This window comes from Rhinatrema bivittatum, chromosome 14, assembly GCF_901001135.1.
Source record: "Rhinatrema bivittatum chromosome 14, aRhiBiv1.1, whole genome shotgun sequence".
Lineage (NCBI taxonomy): Eukaryota > Metazoa > Chordata > Amphibia > Gymnophiona > Rhinatrematidae > Rhinatrema > Rhinatrema bivittatum.
In genome coordinates, this window is record NC_042628.1 from 7,660,304 (window position 1) to 7,686,581 (window position 26,278).

Consider the following 26,278-nt stretch of genomic DNA (forward strand, 5'->3'; position numbering starts at 1 on the left):
CCCGGAGAAATTAGCGCCTACCTTTGGGTAGGCGCTAATTTCTGAAAGCAAAACGTGCGGCTTGGCTGCACATTTTACTTACTGAATCGCGCAGGAATAATTAACAGGGCCATCAACGTGCATTTGCATGTTGCGGGCGCTATTAGTTTCGGGGGGGGGGGGGGGGTTGGATGCGTTTTTCGACGCGCTATTACCCCTTACTGAATAAGGGATAAAGCTAGCGCGTCGAAAACACGCGTCCAAACGTGGGATCGCACTGTACTGTATGGGCCTGACATTTAGAAGCAAGTTAAACACCAGCGGTGCGACAGATAAGTGGGTGAACCCTGTGGAATTTACGCTCAGGAAGACCTCCAGCAGGCGAGGATGAATTCTCCGCCGCCGAGTGCAGAGAAAGGCTCGGTTAAACAGCCAGGGTTAGAGGTCACTTGCTCCCTATTTTAGGGGCAGAGCAGCTGAATGTGCAGCCTCGTGCGGGTTAGTCTGGCTGAAGGCAGCGGAGGGGAGAAGGTTAGGGCCTGTCGGAAGGAGGGAAGCTTCCTCCCTGGCGGTTGCAGGAGAGCAGAAGTTGAGAAAACCATTCAGGGGCGAGTTAATTTGCAGATCTGAAGACAAAGCCAACTGCATTCGATTTTATCCTGCTCTCACCTGGGAGCCAGCGTAGCAGATGCGGTCGGTGGCTTCCCCATGGAAAGTCAGTGTCATTGTGCCTCGCTACGGAGCAGAGAGCTGGTACTGGAGCAAGGTTACGCAGCGGGTGACTGGCATGGGTGCATAAAGGCAGGGGGTTTCCATTGTGAGATGCTGGTCGAGCTGCACCCCCCCAAAGGCTCCTTTAAGAGAGAAAACGCCCTTGCTGGCTCAGCCAGAGGAGCTCAGACGTGGAGGGGTTTAGCTTGAGTTTGGGATGTTTTAGCCACAGGGCCTCCTCTGAGTGACAGTCGCTGAGATTAGCGATGGCTGCAGTTTGGTCAGTTCCAGTTTTGATGCTGATGGATAAGAACATAAGGAATTGCCATGCTGGGTCAGACCAAGGGTCCATCAAGCCCAGCATCCTGTTTCCAACAGAGGCCAAAAACCAGGCCACAAGAACCTGGCAATTACCCAGACACTAAGAAGATCCCATGCCACTGATGCAATTAATAGCAGTGGCTATTCCCTAAGTAAACTTGATTAATAGCCATTAAGGGACTTCTCCTCCAAGAACTTATCCAAACCTTTTTTGAACCCAGCTACACTAACTGAGGTCGCAGATTGGGGAAAACCAGGAGAAACAGCAGGCAGAGGAGCAAAATGTGTGGCAACCTGCTGCAGGCCAGAAATTAAATCTGACCAAGGACAAATATGGACAGCACCAGAACAAGGGACATGTCCTTGTCATTGTACTTTGTGTAACCTGTAACTTTACTACTATTATTTCCTAATGTTTCTCTCCCCTTTTTAACTGTAATCATTCTGTACACACACGTAAAATTGTCATGCCCATAAAGTTATCCAAATGTGAATGTCCTAGAGGCCCAGTTTTCTGGAGTCCTTCCAGACTGTACTTACACAGCGAGGTGGTGGGTGGGCGGGCCTGCTCTCTCTTCCTTTGGCTGCCTGAGAGGCTGCCTGGCTCTGACCTTGGTAAGGTTGCTCTGCCTTCGGAAAGTGCACAGTACTGGAACGGCCGTCACTGCCCGCTGGAGACAGACCAGATTCGGCCTTCAACTTGATGCAGGCCGGATCGGGTTGTCCGCCCACATTACGACCGACAGCCTTTCCTCTATGGATCCCAGGTCTCTCTACAGGAGAGGCAGGACCAGCCCAAGACTGAGCAGGAAGGAAATACCAGCACCCATGCACCTGGCATTAAGGAGCATTAAAAAGAGGAAGCTGGAAGGAAGCCAAGGAAACCAAACCTTGCAGCAAGAAGGAACAGGAATATGTTAAGCGGCAGACAATAAGCTCCTGATCGCCAGAGATGGCTGCCATAATGGGAGTTCTTTAACTCGTGACACAGTGCATTCTGGTTCCTGTAGTTCTGAGCAACGTACAGCAGGGAGGCCCATTTTCAAGTCAGCTAGGGCCAAACAACCATGGCCTGCACCCTCTGCAGAAACCCAGACAAGTCACAAACCCAACAAAGAAACCACTCTGTCATCTTGGGTCTATCTGAGGCCCTTGGCATATTTTCTGCCCCACCCCCTCACCCGTGACCTGTTCACAAATACAGAAACCAATATAGTGACTGCCACTTCCAAATTTCAGCCACTAGTGTCCCTTGTAAAAATGGCAGCCCAAGCTTTGGCCATGCCTACACTAAAGGCCACCTATCACAGGCCCAGTAGCGTATTTTTGATGCCTGTACAAGCCTGGACTCCAAGAACACCTAACACACCTGGGCAAGGACATTCAGTGAGAGCAAACTGTGCATTAACAATAACAAGCAATGTTAATATGAAAAGTATTCATCCCTACAGAGGGAAAAGGGCAGGACCAGGTGGTCAGAGTCATAAGCAGAGAGGCCGCGTCACATCCCAGTCCAGACGACGACTCACTGTGACCTCCCACTGCCTCTATTTCCACCTTAAATTATAAACTCTCCAGGGCAACGATTCATTGTGCATGCCCTGGTTTTAAGGTACAAGTTCCCGGCACCCTCCCCAGCTGCAGGACATCAGATGCACGCATGCAGCAATCTCAGAAGGCAAGATTCAGCGGAGGGAACAGAAATACAAGGGCCCAGGCAGAGCCAACTTTAGGCTGCAGCAGGACCTGTGACAATGAAGAAGCGAGGAGGGGAGAGAGAGACGTGAAGAGAGAGGAGGTGGAAGATAGAGGGGGGAGAGAGAGGAAAAAAAAGAAAGAGTCCCCCGCCCCACATACACTCCCTCCCCTGGGGCTGTGGTACCAATTCTTAGAATAAGCAGGAAGGCTGGAGATGGAAAAGGAACCGTTTGTCAGATTGAAATTCTCTCTAAAAGTAGAGAGGATTCCTTCTGTATGCTCAGCCCTGGAACATTTAATAATTACGCAGCTGCATATTCCTTTCCAAAACCAGTTGGCGATATTTATTTTGAAGTTTTGCACATTTTGCAATCCACTCGATGTCATGGCGTGTGAGCCCTTGCACCGTGACGGGACTGGCACTGACCCACTGGTGACCCAGCGAAGCCCCCACCAACAGCGGGCAGACTGGTAAGGCCAGGGACCTGGGCGACGCTTCTCCTATACCTGCCCCCGAAGCGAACAGACAAGGCACAGGCAGAGGTCGAGGCATGATCAGGGCACAAAGAATCAGTCCAAAGAAGAGAAGGAGAAGACCAGGGCAAGGCAAGGGGGAGACTTGCTTAGGGCAAACGAGCTGGAACGAGAGAAGGCAGGAAGGGACCAGAGCAGACGGGACAAGGCAAGCGTGAGCTAGCAACAGGCACCGAGGCAGGCAAGAGCACCTGCTGCTGAGGCGCTGGCTACAGGCATGACTGGGGTTTAAATCCCCAGCCCACTCTGACATCATCAGCCAGCGCCAGCTCCTAGATCCCGCCACGGGGCCTTCATAGTTCAGCGCGCGCGCCCGAGGAAAGCGCCGACGGCGGCGTCCCCATAGCGAGTGCAGGCCGGCCGCGGCGTGGTGTCTGCGGCCGGCCCCAACGTTACCCTCCGTCAGCTGCAGGTCACAGATGACAGCCGGCTTTCTAGATACAAAAACTAAAGTTAATTTTAAAATTATTATTGTGCAGTACTCAGCTACAAAAATTACTCCTGAACAAGGCAGGTAGTGAAAATCATTTTTACGCATGGATTTTCTGGTGCTTTTCACCTTCGACCCTACTGAAAGTGTCTGCAAATCTTGGAACAGGACCACGTGCCACCTTCAAACCCATCCTCCCCCCACCACCAAGAATCTGGGCATGGCTGGCGATTTTTCACAAAAAAGTTCTGATGCACCAGACGCATGGACGGAGGAACCACAAACAGGATGCGGCCCGTGCAGTCCGTTTCAGCTCTACGATCCCTTCCTTGATGCAAGCTCTCGACCTCAGACACTACCCCCATCCCCGCCCTCATCTCTAGCACCTTCACGCCTCTGCCACTCTCCCCAGCCTCCTTTCTGTTGGAAGCGACCCGCGTCCTGTGCGCTTATTCCTCGGAAGTCCTTAAATGTCTCTCGTGTCTCTCCTATCCCTCCATTCTCTCTAAGTATAAGTGCCTTTTTTTTTTTTTTTTTTTTTTTTAAACGCAAGTTTAAAAAGCACCAAAAAGAAAAGAAATCTCGCAGTCAGTCACTCAGTCCATAATTAGACAGGGGCTCTCCAGCGTGGAGCCTGTTAATTGCCATTTCTGCCTTTAAATACAACTTTTAAGAAACGTGAAGAGGTGGAGGGTGGTAAACGTGACCCCTTAATCTAGCACTTCCTTTCCAGCAAAACGTCTCTCTCCCATGTGCATTAATTCACTGCACAAATATAAACAGCGCAGGGTACCGGGGCATTTACAGAACAAGGGGGGTAAGATAAGGGGCGGCCGGGGGCGCACTCAGGAGCAGCAGAGGGAAGGATGGGGGATGCATGGAACAACCCCCTCTCCCCACCCTCGAGGGGGAGACCCGAGACCACTTCGGCAGACCCTCCGGGGCGAGGGTAAAGCCAGGTAAGACGCAGAGTCTGCAGACAGGGAAGCCTGGAGGGGGCACCGTCTTTTGCACAGCGCCAAGCAGTCCCCATTCAGGGGCCCGGCGCAGGAACGAGGGAGGGGGGCCAGGAAACAGAAATCAGGGGTGCAGAAGTGGCTGTCACACCGAGCCAAACTTGCTCACATTGCTAAGCAACTGAATACCAGGTAGCACATGGGACCAGACCCCCCCCCCCCCCCCCTTTATCATTATTAGTTCCTTTTCCCAAGGTCACTGCGTCACCTGCATCAGATTACCTGGGGCGAGTAACATTATCCGGGTACAACAATGAAAACCCAGTAAACCGATAGGACCTCCGCGGCATGGAGCAGGAGGACGGCTGCCGAATGACCCCCCCCCCCCCAAACACGTGGCCGAAGCCAGGGGACAAAGCGCCACACTTACAGCCTGCAGACGAACGACTTTCAAACACCAGCCAGGAAAACAAGAGAGAGAGAGAGAACGGGGGAGGCACCGGGAGAAAGACAGAACCAGGTGCTGAATGGAACAGAAACTCGTAGAGGTGGAGACCTCGTCTTGTTTTCCAGAGGGTTATGCTTCCTTTTCAAAAAACTCTGGAAAAAGGCTTCGGCACATGGGTCCCCCCGGCAATCACTCGCAGGAAAATCCAACGCACGCGAGCCATTTCCCAGCTCTGTCCTAAAGGCGCCGTTGGGAACGCCGTCCCTCAATCCAGCTAGAAGCCCTCGCATGCTTTCAGCCAGAGGATGGGCAATTCTCAGTCAATTTACCCGGGGATCTGACTCTGTAAAATATCCTTAAGGGAAAAAGCACGAGACAGACAAACCATGGAGGAGTCCCCTTTCAACCCAACAGCATCCCAAAAGCAGCGTGCAACCTCCCAGCAGGTCCGTTAGATGGCCAAGCTGACTTCTGAAGAGAAGGAGCCACACGTTTTATGGAAAGCCCCCAATCCTTGCTCAATGTGTGCCCCGACTCTCGATTCTCCGCTATACTCTGCGCCAAAACCCCTCTCACGCTTGAATGGAGGCGCTCCCCCTGCACCTCTCGCGTGCCTGGAGAAGGGACTGCGTCTTACGGTTTTCTCCGACAGTGCCCACAAAATTCCCAGGAGGTGACGCGCGATGGATTAGTGGCCGAGCTCCTGCAGACATCAGGCCCAACCTCTAAAAGCGAATCTTCTGCTTCTAAGCTCCGTTTGGAAGCCGGCTCATATAACAGCCCAAATGTCCGCACAAACCTGCACCATCGAGGGCGTGACTTGTGTGGGTGAACTTACACGAGTGCTTTTTTAAAAACAGCTGCATCCCCTATCCCCCTCCCCAAAACGCCTCTCGTCACGGCACGTAACAGCACGCAGGAATCAGACCTGCACGAGTAATACAAGATAAAGACATAAGCAGGGACCTCAGAGGCCTGGTGGGGGAGAGAGGTCACCCATGGGACACGGTGACACCAGGGTGCAAAAGATAATCAAAATGACAGATCGAACTGGGACTGGGGTGGCACTAGAGTTAACGATGGCAGGGGTAAAGCAGGAAACAATCCCAAGTGGAACTGACGGACAACGCAGTAATGGGGGATTTCACCGACCCCTCACATCAGGCCGTAGCAGGAAGCTGAATTTTTAGATGCCTTAAATGGCTGGAATCACTTCCCACTCACTTCTCAGCGGACTGCAGGACCTGGTGCAAGCGGTAATTGTGGTGGAGCCATTTGGCAATAACGATCTTAAGGCAAACAAGCTTCACACAGTCACCAAAAGAAGAATATTAAGGAAAACTACTGCAGTAGCATTCAGCTTCAAAAAGGGAGACTTAGGAGAAAATATGTCAGGAAAAAGCTAAAAAGGGCAGAGGCCAGGGTTAAAACCAGCAAGAAACATGGAGATGGTTTACAAATACCAAACTGGGTTTTCCGGGTACTTGCAGGTGACCACCGTCGGAAACGGGATGGACCCCCTGGTCTGACCCAGCGTGCTACTTCCTGTCATGTTAGGGCTTCTCCCGGGCAGCAGGAGCCGCGTGGGCCTGGCTGGCGGCCAGCGCAGCAGAACAATTATAGCTATGAGTTTAAATAAGAACCTCTTGCCCCTATATTAGTCATTAAGCTTGTGTACATCGCAGAGCCGTGCCGAGGACTGGAGCCATGCGCTCGCCAAATGTTGTCTCATTTACAGCTCTGTGACAGGTGGTGCGTAGATTATACCCACACACACACTGTGTAAATACACAGAGTCAGACCCGCCCCGCTCAGTCCACACTCTGCAGGATTCTTCCCTTCCAAATTCAAGCACTAGGTCTCGGGACAGTCTAATCTCAAGGCGCCACCAGCAACAGGATTAGAATGCACCCGGTCCTCTGCATTCTAGAGGAGCTGCCCCCGTGCGACAACCGATTTCTCTTGCTGTTTAAATATAAAACGCCATTATCAGTCAGTTCTGACCGCAGGCCTCTACCGTTATATCCTGGAGCCAGCTAGTCATGCACCCAAGCACTTGTAAACGATCCGGGGACGGTTCCACGACCCTCTGGCCTCCCCATATTTTCAAGGCCCCCTTCAGCGAGTGCAACGTGCGGCATGACACACGCATGCAAAGTGTATCACACACGCAAGAGAGAGAGAGGCAGTTACATACACACTGAGGCTACAAAAGAGTGCGGAGGTCCATCTCACTGCTTAACCGCTCTCTCTACAGGCCCAACTCGTGAGGGCATTTCTTTCACTCTCTCTCTGGGGAAAAAAAGGTTTTTGAAGTTTTAGGACACTGCATGGTAACCCCAAGAAGTGAACAAAACAATCCCTTTTCAACCTTTTCGATGTTTAGCTCGGCACTTTTTCTCAGTCTGACTCCACTACTCCTTTTGCCTCCTAGAACTTGTCCCTGAAATTTTGCTACGACCAAGAATCCTCATCTCTGCATTAGGAGACTACGTTAACCTGATGCTTTCCGGTCTTAATGTCCCCGTGGCCTGCAGACCACGTGACCGTTCACTAATCCCAAGCAGACAGAAGAGCGCTCACGTGCGCTGTCCATGCACAGACATGGTAGGTCTGGCACTGCCCTGCTGCCACGTCCTCCCCTCCTGGGACTCAAAGCTTAAACGGATATTCACAGCCTGACGACCCTCAGCAGATACATTTCACAACTGTCTAGCCAGAGATGGAAGTGCCTCTATATAGCTCAAAAATCAAGCCACCCAAATGAAAAACCTGGGGGTGGTCACTCCACTGACCCTCCCCCTAAGGCTGAATGCTGGGCAATCCTGCAAAGGCCACAACCAGGCCTGGTTTCCAGAGCAAACAAGTTAACCCAATTCTTACAACAAATGCATGGAAATATATGATAATTATTCACTGCAGATTCCCTGGAAAACAGATGGCTTGCAGCCCTGAAGGACTAGAAGTGATGGTTTTAGAAACACACTACAGACCAACTATTCCCGCCCGTGACCCCCCCCCCAGCCCCCAATGCAGGAAACCATCAGGACCCCCACTACCAACACCGGCACCAGCGCTCTGTGCAGCCGCTCACCCGTTAATGATTTCCTTGTTCTCCGCTCGGATGTAGTGCTCCTTGTCAGGCGTCAGGATGCACAGGGAGAATTTCTGCCCCGTCCGGCTCTCTCCATCTACGACGTCCGTGCACTGATTCATGTTAATGGTGCCCTGGGGGAGCGTCGTGGGCTGCAGGGAAAGAAAAAGCAAGGTGAGATGTTAATATATCCATGAACCCTGGAAGTACGTCTAACACGTATGGCACGTAAAGCCAGAGCTACCGGCGCCAACGATCCATAATGGTCTGCAGAACCGAACCCTTTTAAAGGTATCCAGAGAAGGGTGAGCCCCAAACACATCAGATTACATTCTTTCCAAGCCCAGCTCTGCTCTACTCTACAATCAGCTGGGTCGCGCCTTTCTGCAGTCTTCAGCTTAACGGCTGCTACAACAGGAAAATGCATCAGCACAATACCTGGTGAAAAATGAATACACTGTACAGAGCTGCAAAACTAAAATACAAAATTATAAACAGATCCAATACATTTATTTAGAAGCTTTTCTATACCGATATTAGTGGGGACATCCTATCGGTTTACATCAAACTGAAGGTAGAAATTACATACAACAGGGAAGGGGGATGGGATTGCAGAGAATTAAAACTAGAGAAATAACCAAAGAAAAGCGAGAAAAGAAACTGCAGAGAAATAACATAACAACGGGAATATCAGTAGTTTAGAAGCAAACATCTGTTGGCGATGGGTGCATGGTGCAAGGGTCCTATAATCCAGGAATGCCTGTTTGAATTTTCTTGAATTTGATGGTGCAAGGCTTGAGGAGGCGGAGATGCGTAGGTAGTGTGGTCCCAGCGGGTGGGGCCTGGTGGAGGAGAGGTGCGCATTTCAGAGGGAAGGGACAGGGAGCGAGCCGTTATGGGTTGTTCTAGCGGGGGCGGCTGGGTTGTATGAAAGGGAAGGGCTCGTCCGGCCAGCCAGACTTGTGTAGGTAGATGGATTTGTGAATAATGGTGAGGGTCTTGTAGAGGATGCGCCATAACACGACGATGAATGGGCCGTAATATAATGCCTACCCCCTCCCAACCAGCACCAGCCACCCGCACTCTTCTTCAGAGGGGCAGGGAGATCACTAACCCCACCCCCCGTCAGCTTACTAATCTAATCCAACTGCACACGGCTAATAGTTCTCTTAACAAAACAAACACACAAAATTTAGATCCTGTTATTTTTGTGGCTTTTTTTTTTTTTAATAAATATATTTTTCTATTGGTCTTGTCATGAAAGATGCACAGACTAACATCTGGATGCCTTGGGCCGCCCCCAGCGCTTCAATCATCCGGCGAGACGGGCTTTCAGCCAGCATCTCAACACCACCCCGGGGGATTTTTCTGCCATTACAAAAAAAAAAAAGGTTACCGAGACGTGGAGTTTTTGCCCGCGTCTACACCTGCCGGCCCCCCGGGCAGCCTCCTCCGTCATCAATCTGCCACATCTGTGCTGACAGACATCAAGTCCTTTCTGCAGAGCTGCCTGCCTGCAAGCGAAAAAGCAGTCACGGTAAGATCCTGGGGGAGGAATGGCCTCCCTTAAAATGCATACGGGATCATGTCAACCACTGCCAGGCACCCCTCACACCGCTACTGGCAGGCAGGGCTGCAGAATAAAGGGGGCTCTTTCCAAACTTGCAAGGAGCACAGAATGCAGCAGGCACCACTGTGATGGGGTTCAGCCTCCTCCCAGGCCTGCGAGTGCCACAAAAGTTATGACTTTAATGCTGGAAACGCCGGCCGCCTAGAATCCGCTCCCTAGGGCTATCTCTGCTGTTCTACGTTTTGTACCTGAATTTCCTGGTTGAGCGTCTGCAGTACGGTCGCACCTCGTGGCCCAGCTGAACACATTCCTGCAGCCACTGAGGCTGCCGTCGGGGTCCACTCCCCTCCCCCCCATCAATCCAGACCTGCTTTTCTCTCACTGGACCCATGGACTTGCTCCCTCTTTCTGTGCATGAATCATAAAACCAGGCCTGGATCAGCCCACGGCAACCCCCCCCACAGGTCCCCTTCTGGACTACACCTTAACCTATAGAATCTGATTGGCAATGCCCTGCGCTGACCTATCAGGATCGCCTCATTACAGCACTTCCGAGTCATAAAAAGATCTCGCCACCGAGGACCCTGCAGAGGTCTGTACAACAGAGCAGTCCGTTCGTTTACCTAAACGCTCAGTCCCCATTCTACACCTACCGGAGACGAGCAGCTTCAATCTCCCCACATAAAAAGCAGAACTGCAGATCCCAAATCCAATGGCAGGAACACACTAACCCAATACCCGTCCCTCCTAACACTGGAATTAACCCTTTGTCTAATGGCCACGGCTCACTGCCAAAACCTACCCCATGTATTTAACAAAAACAAACAATCCATACATTAAACCTGAAAAATCTTCCCATCATATGCATTAAAAAAAAGCATTCTGGGTCCCCCGGCAAAGGAAAGCCATAGCTGGGCTCCCGTGTTGAAGGGGAAAATCTATTTTCCACATTTAGGAATATAACATTGCAGTGACTCTACCACGTCCATTCTGGCACCATAACCAAAGGGTCTGCCTGGAAATGGCTGGAGCCTGGGCAGCGTTTCTGGAAGGTTGGTCTGCTTCACGGTGTCTTCTTCACGGTGGCTCCACGTCCCGGCTCTCGGAGCGCTAAGCTTGCCCCTGGATCCTGGCCTGCCTTCTTCTCCGGGCCGGGGCATCGGCTCCGTGGTCATCTCTCCTGGCACCTCCGCGACTCCCACGGCAGCGCCACACGCGTAGCGTGCAGCATTCCGCAGAGAAGCGCGCCGTGCGCTTCAGACATCCGCTGGACGAACCGCGGAGGCGCAACCGGCACGGGAAGACAATAGCTTTTACAACAAGTGCCGGGCTGAGGCGTGGAGGCAAGAGAGGGGAAGGCAGGACGGGGCCGGGAGCAAATGGGCCGCTCTGGGAGGGGAGACCCAGACTCCGCTGTAGCGATGATGCTTTGGGGGGTGGGAAGAATAGGAAGAGGGTAAAGCAGCGAGGAGGAGAGAGCACGGACACCAAGATTGGTGGGTAGGGGGGAGAAGGCAGCGAGGATTGGATGCGAGCGCGCGGGCAGCAAGGATTCAGGAAGTGAGTGGGGGGGACTGGGCAATTAGCACGAGAGCAAGGGCTCAGAGATTGGGTTGGAAGAGAGCAGGGACCTGGAGACTGAGCAGGGATCGGGGGAGGCATGAAAGTGGGTGTTTCAGAGAAGCTGGGGCGCATGAGATGGGGAGAAGAGGGGCTAAAGGGGTCAGGATATGGTGAGGAGGGCTGGACAGCAGGTGAGAGAGAAGGGACGGGTCTCAAGGCGATGAGAGGATGGAAACAGGGAATGGAAGACTGGGGGGTGGGGGGGGAGGGCGAGGGACTGAGAGGAACGAGAAGCTGTGCTAGTGAATGGAGGAGAGGCAGAGAACAGTAACCGAGGGGCCGGGGAGGGTGTGAAAGAGGTAAATCGGATGACAAGAGCGCGAGAACAACTGGAGAGGCGGGTCCAGGTGAGAGATGGAAAGATGCAGACCGAGGAGAGAAGCAAAATGAAGAAAAGGTGAAAGGGGAGCATCAATGTCAGAGAGAGAGAGAGAGAGAAGACCCTGGAAAAGAAGTTAGGAGGAGAGAGATTGGGACCAAGCCAATGGGAAAAACAAAATGACTGGTAATGTGCGCCTCCAATGCTGCACTGCACACAGGGAGACCTCAGGATTTCCATGTCAACCGTCTGTACGTTTCATTATTACGCACTTGGTGAAGGTCTGTGCGTGCTCTGCATGCGTGAGCCGCTGTGCGGTTCCCCTGCTGAAACCAGCCCCCTCCCCCCCGGTAGGAGGTGTACTGGTATTCTAGGGCCTGCTGCCGTCTCTTGACAGTTAATGAGGTTTGCTCTCCGCCAGGTTTTGCGCTGCTTCACAATGAGCCCGACAGCAGACCGTGTTTGTGCTGCTGCTACTGAGGTGGCACCAGAATTCATTTATACTGCAAGTATAACATTTAAAAGTGCAATATCTAATTGCACGTTTTTATAGGATTGTTTCTGGGGGAATGAGGCAGGGAAACTGATCTTCATTGCCAAGTAATTTATCAAAATCTTGGCATGGAAGGAAAAGAGGGGCTTAAAAGAGCCGAGGCTTGGATAAGAACATAAGAACATGCCATACTGGGTCAGACCAAGGGTCCATCAAGCCCAGCAAACTGTTTCCAACAGAGGCCAAACCAGGCCACAAGAGCCTGGCAATTACCCAAACACTAAGAAGATCCCATGCTACCGTTGCTAGTAATAGCAGTGGTTATTATCTAAGTCAATTTAATTAATAGCAGTTAATGGACTTCTCCTCCAAGAACTTATCCAATCCTTTTTTAAACACAGCTACACTAACTGCACTAACCACATCCTCTGGCAACAAATTCCAGAGTTTAATTGTGCGTTGAGTAAAAAAGAACTTCCTCAGATTAGTTTTAAATGTGCCCCATGCTAACTTCATGGAGTGCCCCCTAGTCTTTCTATTATCTGAAAGAGTAAATAACCGATTCACATCTACCCGTTCTAGACCTCTCATGATTTTAAACACCTCTATCATATCCCCCCCTCAGCCGTCTCTTCTCATGAAGCATCCAGCAATGCCTCTAAACCTGCAGCTGCAGCGCGTTCCTGACCTTGCATATGCCCACGTGCCCCACTGGCCCATCGCAGGAGCCAGGCAGCCAGCCGGGAGCGAGCAAAGCTGGAAGCACTGACATCCGCGCCAGGCCTGACTCACTTCTACCTGTCCCCGTGCCAGCTTAACTGCACTGAACGATAAAGACTCGACTTTACTGCTATTCTAATGTACTGTAAACCACTTTGGGTGACTCGGGTATTCAAAAAAGCAGGTAATAAATTCAAACAAACACAAACACCTCCCCCCCCCCCAATTCACTCAGTGACACCGAGGGAGGTGACCGTCTGCTTGCAACCTTACGTTCCTCCTGCCCGTACCACGACAGCTGCATCCTCTCATTTGCCATCTCGCTGCCCGGCTGCGAAAGGCCAAGCCTCAGTGCACAGACCCACGCAGATAAAAAAACATTTTCCTGGAAATGGCTCAAGGGGTTTCCAAGGAAGGAACGAACCACTGCATGCCAACGCGGCTGGCAACTCCCAGGCAGGAAACGCTAACCCCCCCGCCACCATCTTATCAGAGCGCTTAGGGAATATCGCACGGAGCAAGTCAAGGTCTTCATCACGTTTCAGAATTTAAGCTTCCAAAAAAAAAAAAAAAGTGAGACGTCACATTGCCGACAAACATCCCTGATCTGTGCCAGCCCGGCACCGGCTGTTCCGATCTCACTCTACCCCCTGAAGCCCGAGGGGCTGCACGCTTCCAGAAGCAGCGGTCAGAGCGCCCTGCAGAAAGAAAAGAGAGGGGCGAATCCGCTTCACAAGCAGGGCAGCTGGGAAGCAACGTTTCAGGAATTTCTGACTCGAGACAGGGAAGAGGTAATGCTGCTTTAAGTTAAAAGGCTGCTGGGTAATGTAGTCCTGAGGGGACAGGTGAACCTAATCAGGGTGTGGCCTCCAGGAGAGACTAAGATGCAGTCCTCAGAGGGCCAGGAGGCCGCAGCCCCACTCGATGAGGCCTGGCTAAGCCAAGGACTGCCTCTTAGGTGGGGGGTATCCATGCAAGCAGGCTGGGCGAGTCTGCTGGATAGGGAACTGCAGAAAAAGGCGTTTGGTGCCTCAGAGATTAAACCTGATGGTCCTTCTGGAAGGTCCTGATGTTGGAGGGTATGGAAAGGGGTTAGGACCTGTGGGGGAACATAGCACAGGAGAAAATAAAGGCATTCTTGTACTGCCCGAGTTGGGCTGCGCGGTTATTTCCAGGGATCTGGCTGTGGTCCAGGGCAAGCACACAGGCCACGTCCTGCCACACCCAACAAGTCACAAAAAAAGTCAATGCGGCATCTTGCGGCTGGCGCGCTGCCAGCTTCTGCATCGTGCCGCAGGCCCGGCCACAGGGGAACGCATACGGGAGGCACTTCCTAGCCACTCTGTGCCTCTGCAGGGGCCGGAATCCATGGTGAGGGGGTCAGAGGGTGCGCACCAGACCTGCGCTGACCGCCACATCCCACCCCCCCCATGCTGCAGAAGCCGGTTTTACCGGAGGGGCCTGTATCCCCCCTGCGCATTTTTCTCAGGTTACACCTGGTGAAGGGGGGGCTCATAAATCAAAAGCCTTGTCAGAGCCGTCACGGAGCACTCCAGAGCCTCGGGGACACTGTTTATGGGGCTTTTTCCTCTTCCATTCAAAACTCTGCTCGGGTTCAGTATTTTCTGAAAGCAAGAAGCCATCAGCAGTGCAAGTCGGTGCTAGTCTGGGAAAAGGGGGGGTCGTGCGGGGGCGGGGAACGGACCTCGCCCCTCTCTTCATTAGAAGCCGCTGGGCCCTTCCTTGACCTGAGCACCCGCAGGAACCCATGGAAGGCCAAAGGGAAGGGACTCTGGTGAGAGCAAGGTCAGGAGGGAGCCTGGGACGTCCTGCTCGGACCCAGGTCTTACTTCAGCCTGTGCAGCAGGCAGAGTCTTCAGAATTGCTCAGGGCGGGATTCGTAAAAATGACAGCGGAAAAAAGGTTTGGGGGGGGGGGGGGGCAGGGAGAGCAAGTTAAAAATAGAGGAAAAGCTAAGCCCCCGATGCTACCAAAGTCTCACACGGCAACCCCCAGTCTCGCCTTCCCTATTCCATAAAAGTGCATTTGTCAGTGATTTAGCGGAGGTTCCTGTCCCCATCCTGGTCCAGAAGCCTTCAGCTGGTACCATTTATCCAGCGGTAAAATTAAAGAGCCCTGGCCCTCCTCACCCTAACCTCAAAGAGCAAGGGAACAAGAAGGCTGCACCGAGCCCGAGCTTCCTGCCGCCAGTGGTTCTGTGAATCACACAAGTTGGACTGAAGGGAAAGGAACGGCTTCAAAGGTTTCCTTGTGCCCGGCACAAGAGGAACCAGGGCAAACCTTCATGTCCCCCTCCCTCCCAACTTACTTTACACACCAGTTATTGTCATGAAGGCCCTAGGCCGAGGGCCACACAGGACCCAACTCCGGCCACTAGGTGTCGCCGTTGCAGAACTCCCCCCCCCCCCCCCCCCCCGAGGACCACGAGCACTGCCGGTGCACCATCCCCGGGAAAGACGCAAGACCCGAGGCAGGAATCAAAGCCATGACTCCTCGCCCCCCCGCAATGCCCGAAAGGTTTGCTGGCTTTGCAGAAGCACTGGTTCTCCCGCATGGAAAACTACTAAGACATGAAGCAAACAGTGCAAGCACAGCCTACCAGAGCTCGGATAATCTTGGGTTTTTATTTACCAAGTTTCAGTTCAGCAACTTCAGCCTTTGGCCCACAGCCAAGACCACTGAATACCAGCTCGAAGCACTCAGAGGAGAGCTCCTGGGGCACATCCTTCCTTATTTTATAAATATCTTTAAAGCACAACAAGGAAGGATGTGCCCCAGGAGCTCTGCTCTGAGAACGTCTCTGTGAGAAGCCTCCACACCCCAAGGATGCCATGAAGATTCAGGAAAAAATGCTTTTCCTCGGCCACGGCCGCGCCATTCAATAAGAGGCACATTAAATGCAGAAAGGGTTAAAAGACGACAGCCCTTCAACTTGCTAGAGGGGAAAAAGGAGAGGTCACTCGCAGAACCAGGGAAGTGGCGGTGGTGGCAGGACTAATTCAGGTCCAGGCGGCCTTCTCAGGTTCTCTCACCATCGTCTCTTCATTGTACTTTCAACTGAAACAAATCCTCCCCATCGCCTAAATCCCTCCTCCAGCCAAAACCATCATGTGCTCAATGCTACGAATTAAGCACCAACTGAAATAGCTCCCAGGTTCAGCTACCCTCCATAAAATGGAGATAGCTCCATGACCTTCTCCGTACCTCCCACAGATACCCAATAAAAAATCAACCGGCACATCCCAACCATGAGGTCATTCAAATGGATGCATTTACCCCCTTTTTAACCCTCTCTTGCTTCTGTGCACGTGAAATGATGTGATAGGTCTTTGACATCAAACACCATCAACAGCTGTCGGCAGAACGTGATGGGGAACCCAGGGTCAAACCCAGCTTCCTCCACCAATGCTCCTTGCGATCTTGGGCAAGTCGCTTCACCATATACCAACTTAAGATTCTCTGGGGCAGGATCATCCCTACTATACCTAAACTAACTCGCCATGCGCAGATTTGGAAGGCGAGTAACACAAATCCAACCTTCCTGCAGTGAGTTCAACACCTCTGTGTTCAATAAAGGCATCAAAAGTCTCCAGCTAAATGATGAATCACCTCCAGCTCAGTGCAAAAAGCCACTCGACGGCACGGGGAAAGGGCAGGAAGGAAGGCATCATGAGACATCTAGAAGGATACACAGAAGCAGAGGGGGTCAGGAGGACTCCCTGCTTTAGGTTCTTACAAGGTAAATATAATCACAACCACCAACTAAACTTTTGGGAGGGAAGAAACATTTTGCCTGTAAACTGAGGATGGTAATCCTTCCATGGCTCTTCCCTCTAGGGAAGGGGATGTTAGGTACAGACATGCGAGCGAGCTCTCAAACATTCCCAGCTTGCCTGCTAAACGCCTGGGGCCTTGGTTAATGAATGATCAGCTTTGGATTGCAGGAGCCTTATTCTCTTACATAACTTCAAATGAGTCATCTGAAATCTAAAGCAAAGGGCTGGGAGCAGGGCTCAGGGTTTCACATCCTGCCAAAAGAGTCGAAGCTTCACGCCAACTTCCCTCCCTTGCCAAGCTGGTTTCTTGGGCCCCTGTGACAGAAAGGCTCCCTGTGCTGGAACGAGCGAGGTACACCTTTCCCTCTGCAAACACATCACGTACTGTACAACACACTAAGACAAAGCAGAGGGGGAACCAAGGTGGTCACAGGAGCTCTGCTCCGATCTAAGGAATTCTCTTCCTCTTCAGTTTCTTTTCCCCCTATCAAATATTCCTTTTTCTAATGGGAAAAAGAAAAGGGAAAGCTCGTATCCTTCCGGAGGCTTCAGCAACACTGTTAGTAGGCCCCATGGATAGACATCTCCCCAGACTGCTGCGTTTGATCTCCGTTGGACTCAGATGAGTCGCCTGACTTATCCTTTTACTCTGGAACAGCACTTGACTCCCTTGGACCCGGGATGCAGATGGTCGATAGAGGAGAGCCTGCTGTATCTTCGCTGTAGGCGGATGACATCGCAATTCAGCCCAGGACATCATCGCTAGACTCCCGGATGGGGGGGAGAGATTGGACCCCATCGAGTGGCGTACAGATGGAGGCTCTCCCCAGGGGGACAACTGGATCTCAGGTACAGCAGCGACAGGATGAGACACCTACTTTTGCCATGCCCAAAGCACCTGCTAATAGCTTTGGATCTCATATGGGAAGCAATCTCAAATTTATCCTCGCCAGTGGGAACAGCAGGGGCTAACCCTCTATGTTACAGACTTGCCAGAAAGATGGCCTCCGTCTCAAAAGGCTGGAAGTTTGGAAATTAAAAACGACAACGTCGCAAGACTCTGTCAGGTCTCTGTCTAAAGGCCACTCGTTTCTCCAAAATAAGTTCGAGGTATTGGAAAATGAGGTTTGTCAGAGGAACGTTTTCTAAAAATAAATAAAACTTGTTTCTGTCCTTGGTAAATCACTAAGGAAATAATTTATGGAGATATTCAAAATCTCAGAAAATATTTTACCTCCTATATCGAGGTAAAAGCAAATGTTCCAAATAAATCTGATTTATAGGGCACAGCACATCAGATTACGCTGTGCAGGTGTGTGCTACAGACAGAGCCATCATGTACAGTGTTATACAGGAGCCCCAGCTAGAACAGCCAGGATACCACTATGGGGCTGGTTGGGTACCATACAGATACTGGTTTTAAAAACAACAAAACAGAGCACAATGATTAAATATCTAAAATATTAGTCAGAGCTTCCACGGGATTAAACAGAAGGTTAATCCGAGATTCCTTTGCGTGGGGCTGGTACCTTCTGTGGTTTGGTATTGTGCAATGGGGCATATGTGGATTATGTACAAAGCTTTAGTAAGGTTCGTGTTACTGGCTGGCACCAAAGGCTGCCTCAAACAGCCAGGGAGAGTAGGTCCAGGGCAAACCTGATGTGGGGGCGATAAGAGAATTCCACAGAGTTGGGACCAGTCCTGCAAAGCTTTCTCTTGTGTTGAGGCGGCGCATTGTTCTGCTGAGTACAGGGAGCACGTGGATACGCACAAGGTTAGGGATCTGGTGAAGTAGGCAGGTGCTAGGCCTTTGAGAGCTTGGTACACTAGAATAGGAGTTTGAATTTGGTGAAGTAGAGCGCTGACAGCAACGTGGGGCTTTTAGGACAGATGTGCTCAAATTTGGCAGGCTGCAGCATGTTGGATGAGCTGTGGGTGGTGGTTAAGGGTATTTGGCGTTCCAGCAGTCTGGGTGGGAGATTACAGTGGCTCAAACATCAGAAAGGGGCAGAGATGGGGGAGTTGGAGGTGGTAGAAGGTGGTCGTTCTGGTCACAGCTGGGATCTGGGGTTTGGTGGGATTCAAATTGAGGCCCCCAGGCTTGGGAATTAAGGGTTAGGGTTCCATTCAAGGTCACTAGGTTCAATTTTCTGAATCCCATAGCATCGTTTTTGGATTTAGGATTAGTTAGCCATGTGTGACTGAAGAGCCAGATGTTATCCTTCTCCCTTTGAATTATCCTACTGGCAAGTGACTTCCACAAGATGATACCATCTTGATAACTCTCAGCAGCTGCTATTTAAGAATGTAAGACATGTCATGGTGGGTCAGACCAATGGTCCACTGAGCCCAGCATCCTATTTCTGACAGTGGCTAATCTGGGTCACCAGGAAGACTCAGCAAATCCCAAATTTCCTGAGCCATCTCCTCTTTGGAGATATTTCACCTTCAATTTCTCATTTAAACAAGATTCTCTTACAGAGAACTGGATCAGGATTTCCTCTATGAGACCACCCCAGGTTCCTAGCTTGTCAGCTCTCTCTCATCAATCTTGTGTTGAACCATCAAGCTCCATTTCCTTCTGAGCAGTTCCAGCCTCTCCGCTCCGGTTCTGGGTCTGAATGCTGCTGCTGGTAGGGGGTGTGGAGTCTTCTTACCCTTCTGTTCACAGAGATCACGGATTTTGGCACCAAAACGTTTTTTATGGAAACTCACAGCTATTATAGTTCAAATTACAAGGTGCAATCGGTTCTATTAAAATTATAGCTTTGCTTTGCTCCAGAACCGAACACAATGAAGAAAGAAAGGCAAAAGCTTATAACAGCTTACATCAACTCGGGAATTCTCCTTTTCTCAGCCTCCCCTGCAGTCTTAAAAGGGTACAGTGATCAATTTCGTCAACATGTATTTACAGATTCAATATTTCCAAAGAGGCAGCCTTCAGTAGCCACCTCAGAAAATATTTCTTCATACAAAAGGGGGGTGGAGGATGCATGAAAACAGCCTCCCAGGGAAGGTCGTGAAGGTAAACAGTTGAAGGAGGCCTGGGATAAACAGAGAGGATCTCTAGCTGTACAGGAATGAAGGGAAAAGCCAGAAATCAACCGAAGTCTACATTGCCACAGGAATGAAAACGGAGCAGACAGGCCTCGCGCGCCTCATCTGCCGTCAGATATTCTGTTTCTATGCCAACTGCATTGCAATACGGCCAATCCAGCATTAGCCACGCCGAAATCCTAACCTGCAAGGTTACAGCTATTATACACACCCCAGGGAAATATTAAGCAAGAGGTTTAATGGCCTCCAACTCTGAGCAGCCAACAAAGCAGTAAACCCGGGCTGAAGGCTTATTCCCTGGGAAGGAACGCAGTGTTCCCGGAGCGCACTCCTCCACAACTTATGGCAGGCATTCCTTCCTGACAGACGCACAACCCTACAGCACATGCATTGCCAGGAAACAGCCTTACTGGGCTATTACCACACGCTTCAGGTGCACTGTGGCACCAGTTCAAAGGCCAAGTGACCCTCGTAAAGGGCCAGAAAAAGCATAGCCCGGAGGCGCTGGCTGCAATTATAATAGACTTTTTTTTTTAAGACGCGCACAAGGACAATTTACTTCGCTGCACGGTATCCTCACGTAATACGCTTCCAGCTTGATATTTAGAACAACCGTCAAATAATCACAAATAAAAATCATTTTCTCAAACCTCAGTCCTCCTCCGTGATCAATATTTATTCCAGACATAGCGAACCCCAAAATCAAGTTTGTATCACCCTGCCAGGACTCCACTTACACCAAATCACAAGCACGGATGCCAGAACAAATGAATAAATACCACCAAAGCCCACCTTAAAATACAATAACAATCAAAGAAAGAACAGATACAATAAGTGCGTGTTGGAATAAACGAAATCTCATTGGAGATGTCTCTGTCTTTGCTTGCTCTGGCAAAGCATCCCATTAAAAGCGAAAAAAGCTTCTCTAGATTCCACTAAACAAATTTGTCAAACAGAGGGACTTGTTAAATTTTGGTCTGAGGATCTTGGAGTGCAGGCAGGATGGTGAACTTTTGAATTAAAACATAATTGGAGCCAGTCTACGAGTCAAGGCCTTGAATTTCATTCGTCAACTTACAGTAACCAACGTAGACGACTTAGCACAGTCCTGTGATCGCGAAGCAGCATTTTGAATGATCTGAACACAATCCACTACAGAAACGACAAAAGCATGCGTCGGAGTCCGGAAACCCGTTTCACTCGGAAACAGCTCGAGGTGCCGAAGCAAGCGGAGTCTATAAAAACTTCAAACCGCATTCCCAGCTTGAAGTCTGAATGACAAAAAAAAAGGACCCAACACGATCCCTAAATTACAAATCTTTTTAAAGATCCTTAATGTCCACATCTGTGCCAGAAATCTCAGCCAAAGCCGGGAGTCTGGGCCTAAAATCAATGGTGATAGCAGGTGTATTAACTGCTAAAGGCAAGAGCAGAGTTCCTGCAGATCTTCCGGGTGCTACACCGAGCCGGCAGAATAAGATTATTTCTTCATACACATCTGTAGGCGTAGGAATCTTGTGATTTTTCAGGCCATGGTTGACCAGAATCTGAACCCATCCGTGCCCTTGGGTTGCTAATACCTAATCATGTTACCTGGCTGCAGTATCTGGAAGGTCCACACCGCCAGAGTGGTAAATTTAATGCCTGGTATTTTTCTGTACTAAATAAAACGGAGATATACTGCTCCTTAGCAAACCAAAGGGCAGGATACAAGGAAGATGCTAAAAGGAATACAGTAATGGAGGTTAATATTTTAATAAATGTTAAACTCTGCCCTTCCAGGATACAGGAAAAGAAATCCATCACTCAAGATCTGCCTTAATGTTTTGGATAATAGGAACATAATTAGCCTTATGCAGATGATGTAGTTTGGGAGTCACTTGTATTTCCCAGGTACATAAATCTCAGAATTGGCATCTCTCACAGGCGATGGACGACGAGGTGGTTTCATTTCAGGGACTAGCCCACATATTTCAGGCTCTGAGTAATTTATTTAATATCCTGAGATTCTGCTGTCAACATTTAGTAAATTAAGTAAGGCTGGCGAACAGGACATCAGCCTGGAGATTCAGATCTTATGGACGGAGACCTTGGTATACAAAAAACCCTGTTATCTACAGCGCGTTAACAGGCCCGGTGCTGAGCACTGCCGCATGGCCGGCTCCCAGTTCTGGTTGTCTGCTCCCGGGTCAACTGGGGCTGGGGGAGCTGTGGTCACCAGGGAAGGGTGAAATCTGGTAGCAGGACTGCAGGGTCTCAGCTCAGCGGTGTCACTGCAATGACCAGACCGATGGCGGGAAGAGGCTAAATTTAAAAAATCCCCAGGTAGCTGTAATGGCAGATCACAGTCCCGGTTCCGATTGAGCTGAAAGTACTAAAGAGCAGGAGGAAAATAATCCAAAACATTCGATTTAAATATTGTATGAAACTGCCTGAATGCTTTTACAGCACAGGAAGAGCATAATGGAAACACTAGCCCCATCGGCCAGTCAAAGTACTGCTGTCATTCACCAGTATTGAAGGGTAGCACAGGGCATTTCAAGATGGCCGACTGACAAGGGACCTATTCAAACTCCCCCCTGGAATAAAGGTAAAGAGAAGCATCTGCATGCGTCTGCTTCTAAGAAAGTTATCCAGCTTGTCTCTACACGTCCAATCGCAATCCTTTCCCCGCAGTCTCATTCAGTGGCAAAAAGCAAAGAACAAAAAATAGCTTGGCTATGGCAGGGCCAGGAGAGGATCACGTTTTCCAGCATTTAGTGGAATGTCCAAAGTCAGGGTGTTGGGAACAAACTTGGCCCATGGCAACGCTCTTAATCCATAGCTCAGATGCCATGGGTGCAGGGCGTTGCCAACGCACGGCATAAGGGATTTGCTAATGGAAAACATGGCTCAGGGACTTTGGAGCATGTGTTTACGTATGGATGGAGGCAGCCGTAGCATTACACATCAGGATTTACAACGGGTGGGGACACGAGCTGAACAAACGGAATCTGACGCAGCCCTCAGCCAAGACCGAACACGACTTCTGAACAGCCAAGCAGCCAGAGATCATTTATTCACAGAGCGCAAATGTGCAAACACACGGGTTGAATACTGAGCCCTTACTGTGTGTGTATAAGTGCATGCAGGGCTAGGCGGCAGGAGGGATTAGTCCACGCAACGATTACACTTTTTAAGTCACCACCTAACTCTGCGCCCTGCTTCGCTGCAGATGGAAAAAGTCCGCAGTGCACCGGCCCCCGTATTATCAAACGTGAAGCATGCTGGGGCGTTCCCCTTTGAAAATGAACTTTACAAATGCTAAGTCACAAATTACAAATCACGTGTGCCGACTGCTTTAGCATCGGAAATTATTCTACACCTTCCTCAGCTGGAAACATGCTTCGCTTTGACATTTCACACTTCCACGGCGCATTTATCAAAAGTGCTTTGCAAATTCCTGACACGTCAGGAGGGTCATACGTAGGGACATCAAGGCTAGCATATGATGGGGGGAGGGGAATATCTCACAGGAATTAAGCAGAAATAGATTTCTGAAGCGAACGGGAACCTTGTGGCCGGAGCTTTACCATGGAGAAGCGGCTCAGGGTCACCAGTTCAAGGCTTCACGTCAAACTCCCGCTGTTGGGTGGAGCCGATTAGGGGCCTAGAGAGAGTTCAGGCAGGTACCATAGTTACTCCAGCACCCAACCGCTGAACGAACTGGAAAACCAGTGGCGGAAACGTTCCCTCCGCTCTCCCAGCTGGAGAAGGTGGGGTAGAGATGATTGGGACGCCCTGATGTAAACAGGGTGGGGTGTAGAGAAGGGAAGAGAGGCAATGTACAGCTTTGCCCACGTAAGCAGTGGTTAAAAATAAATAGATTTGCAAAACGATTCTCTCCTTGGTTTGGGTTTTTCTCCCCCTCACATTTTTTGGCTGAAATCTGACTGCCCTCCAGTTAGTAATGGATGAACGCCCTTCCCGTCAAGCACTCTTTGCTGGATCCATGCACGAGACTCTGCCAGAGCAGGTGGCATCATACAAAATCAGCCCCCACCTGCCCCCCCTGCCACCGCTACTGCCAGCAGCAGAGGGTAGCGTCAGAATGCACGCTCACAAGAAAAATACGCAAACTCCCAACACAAGCAGTGGATTCCTCACAGTGTCACGGGATTACGCAAATTCCCAACACAAGCAGTGGATTCCTCACAGTGTCACGGGATTACGCAAATTCCCAACACAAGCAGCGGATTCCTCACAGTGTCACGGGATTACGTCGTGCTGCCCAAGAAATGGGCACGGAGTGAACAAAAGTTACCCGGGTCACCAGAACTGTAGGTTCATGCCCTGAAGAATTTACCATCCCTCTGATGAGCAAAAGCAACGGGCAAGCCACAGAGGGCCATCTAGCACAAAACAGCAAGTCAGACTAGCACACGGTTTTGCAAAAATTCAAACAGAAAAGCTAATGGCAGCTATCAGCCTATTGTGCCCAATTTAATTCCCTTTATATTGCTGTAAGCTCTCACTTTATATCTTGGTCTTCCCATTTGCAGCTAAGGATCCCCTGCCTTCCTAACTTCTGTCACCACTTCACTAGGGAGCTGTTCCATGTTACTCTGAAGCGTATCCTCAATGAGCTTTTGAGGAAATGCGTGGTCAAGCTGGTGCTGTCACCAAGGAACAACTGGGACCCTCAAAAAAACAAGGCATCTTTTGCTGCTCAACAAAGCAGGAAGCCATGTTGGCATCCCTACCAGAATTTAGTGAGGCAGGCACCTGACTCGCCCACAGGCCTGGCCACTGCGTGGCAGAGCAGATTCAGTTCTCGTGACCAGAGCTACCCAGAGAGCTCCACCACTTCCTGCACCACCAGGCAGTGTTTACAGCTGCCGAGCTCACCAGGAAGTATCCTTCCCTTACGTCCTCCCTGCTCCAGCAGACGGACCTTTCTCTGTCCTCATTTGCATCAGAACCCTCAACTTTTAATTTCGCCTGGCCCGACCAGACTCATATTTTGGAACAAGTTTTGCTGCCTCGAGGCTGGGGAGGGTGGCATCCTGCTGCACCCACAACTGGCATGGCAAGTGACGGAGGGGGGGGGGGGGGGGGGGGGGAGATGCATTTTATTCCAAAGGGGGAAAAGGAGCAGCTGCTGGGAGTGTCTGTGCGCCCGGGAGCTGGAGCCGGAGCCCTGAAAGAATGAGTCAAAACCCTTCCTTGTTTCCAAATAACAGGTTGAAGTGGAGAGAGAAAGCTTTAGAGCAGGACACACACAGGGAGGGACTCTCCTTGCATTTTCATTCTGCTCTGTCCTATTCCAAAGTAGCAGGAACCGAGACTGGTAAGCACACCCAAAGCGTTCGAAACTGGAGGGCTTGCCCCGGCCCATGTTGAGAAATCAGTAGCAGGCGCAACAGGATACGGAGTCACCCCCTGTGCCGGAAGAACGCCAAAACCAGGGGCTCCCTTCCCACTCCTGGCAACTGCTGAGCGTCCGTTCACAGGGAAGGACGTGCCATGCAGTCCAATCGTTCTGGACAGACAGGAGGGCAAACAAATGGCCTTCTCATGTGATACCTACACCCAGGAAACTGTAGCCATGCTACCCCCTCACCAGCAGCTGGCGCCAGAACTGTGCTCCCCGGCCAACGGCTGAGCCAACCTCAAGTCCACAAACAAACATCACAAGAGTCCACACCTACGAGGCCTTAATTTAGCAGACGTACATTATTCATATCGGACATATTTCAGTCGGTTCTGTATTTTGCTGGACTGGTTTGGGGCATAACGAGGGATGAGACAGAATAAAAGAAGGTTTAGGTTCTTTAGATTGACAGAAACGGTGCAACAATTGACTACCAAGCTTCAAACCTGTAACCCAGGCAGCCGGTAATCCGAAGAGCCATAAAGCAAACGGTCAGTGGTTTTTCATCTCTTCCTCCGAAGAGAACGTGCATCGCGACATCAGACGCTGTACAAGGAGCGGCATCCTCACTGGGGGCAATAATCAAACTGCCCGTGGCGGTGCAAATCCTTTAGGTACTTTTTCCCTTCAGGCTGTTTTGCTTTTGGATTTTTGTCCCTGGAAGGGGAAAAAAAAAATTTTACCCCCAGAGATTTTGCCTCCTTTCTCCACAGGGAATTTTACCCTGAACAATGCCTACGTTAGTGGTGGCCTCCCCGTGTCCACGGAAAAACGCTTTTCTACCCATGGAAACGGCTTTGAAAGCCGAAAGAAGGGCTTCTGACCGGCTGCGCGTTCCTTTCACGCGATGGATCAACTGCAAACGCAGAGAACTAATGCTCAGGTGACGGGCGGATTCCTCAGGGCTAGAGCCACGCAGCCGGGCGCACCTGAAGTGAGGCGTCCACCACAAGCATGAGATGCACGAAAGACTCTCCCGACGTGGCAGGTCAGGCCCATCTCCATCAACGGGCACTCACAAACATTAAAGAAGAATTACGCGCCAGCACAGCCGCACGCCAAACAAGCCAAGAGTCGTTGCAGGAGCGGCCAAATGAGGTTCCCCAATACTCTGG